Genomic DNA, 1,973 nt, shown 5'->3' with positions numbered 1-1,973 from the left:
TTCCCGTAACACGTACAAAAATTTACATAAGGCCAAGCCTTTGCGTTAATGAAAGCGACACTTAGAAAAAAGAATGGGATCGGTCGCATTTTAAAAGATTGTTAGTACAGAGGCAGAATTTTAATTTTTTTTAATCCATCAATAATTCTATGTTTATAATGTCTTCGCGTCCAATTAAAAAACCCATAAGGGTTACTGGTAGAGGGAGAGATTTTTCACCCTCCGACAGGGATCAAGAACAGGGTGGATGTTTACTCACCCCGGGTAGATGTTTTTACACGATGTCATCAATTCGGCTTTTTAGGACGAATTTTAGAAATTCGAATTAAGAATGATAGAAGCTATAAATCAATATATGAATGATGCATTCTAATTATCAAAAACTCGAACTATAAACCCAGTAAAGTCTTTTTTGAATTCGTCATGAAATTTGAGAGGGTAATAATATTTTTGGAAGATTCATATAATATATTATAATATTTCCATTCTATTCAGAATGTCTATGTATATCCATGAAAGTTAAAAGCTCTATCCGAGCTTTAAAGTTCGTAGGACAAAATGACGTAAATTTTACTTCGAACTGTCGTAAGAATATGTACTTAGCATGTGAGAACCTAACTTTGTTATAAGATCATGCTCTTAAAAGATCCACCTCTTCAAATAAGTAATTTTTTTAATACCTTGCTATAATCAACTTCGAAAGGCAGAGATTGTTCAACTTTTTTGAAAGAAATATAATTATAATATATGATATAAAACCAAAATTCAAATTCAAATTATTTAAGATAAAAAGTTCTTTATATCACTTCTCACTAATCAAAATATTTTTGATAATTTTAATAGTATATAATTAAGAAATTAATACTTTGGATGCATTTAAAAATATAAATTTAGATGATGTATAAAAATAAAAATTTATATAACCAAAATCTTATGGTATATTGAGTATTAAAATCAACTCGTTTATAAATTAAGTGAAAGTGAATGCAACTTAAATTTAAATTTTAAAATAATATAAGGAAATAAGAATGCACATGTCCAAAATTAAGAACTTTCATTGATCCAAATTATTTTTATTAAATATGGGCACTAAAAGCTAATAAAAATTTCAGACAATAGCTTATTGCAAAAATTTCAGTTGTGAATAATAATGAGTAAATTTTTAACGACTTGTGTGTAAAATATATTATAAATTTTGTTAGTGCAAATTTAAGATGTAATTAAAATTACAATCATTTAGCAATCTTTTATGATTTTTTAATATTTTACTATCAAATTTGAGAATCTTCTAACAGCCCCAATATGAAACCCTCCCAAGACGATACGTGACCTGATCCGTCCAAGGAGTTTTGTTTAAACTATTTTTAACGAAGTATTTTATGCAAAATATTTTAAGTAAAGGAATTAAGAACTGGGATTACATCATTAATACAGAACCGAAGAGATCGACTAGAAATTCAACGGGGGATGTCCATAATTTGAGGGCTGAGGAAAACTTTATAAACCACCATAATTGTATGTATTAATGTATTTTCATGTTTCATTTCATTTTCATCATGTTTAAAAAAATTAAAATGAAACTATTATTTTATTTTAATTAAGGTATTAATGGCCTTCTAATATATTTTGCATAAAAGTAAAGCATATCGTTTAACCATTAACAAAAAATCTTATAAACAGGCGAATAATGTTGTACTGATGGGTAAAAAATTAATGGAAAATTGGCTATTAACGATATTCTGGAAAATGGCCATTTAAATTTTTATGTAGTACTTGGAATATAAAATACGTAAGTTCAGTTTGTATAATACATATATTTAATATGTATTATACAAACTGAACTTAAGCACTTTAAAAGCATTTCTCGGACTGTTTGTCTTAGGAAGGTTTATTGCAATTGGGGATGAGAGTTTGCAACTAAATGTCGATCATAATATAATTGAAATAAATCTTATAATCATATCAAAATTGAA

Source organism: Ctenocephalides felis, unplaced genomic scaffold (assembly GCF_003426905.1).
Source record: "Ctenocephalides felis isolate EL2017-DRISC unplaced genomic scaffold, ASM342690v1 CF-g0.4_SCAFFOLD_01170, whole genome shotgun sequence".
Taxonomy (NCBI): Eukaryota; Metazoa; Arthropoda; class Insecta; order Siphonaptera; family Pulicidae; genus Ctenocephalides; species Ctenocephalides felis.
The sequence above is the reverse complement of the archived record's forward strand: the minus strand, read 5'-3'. Positions refer to the sequence as shown.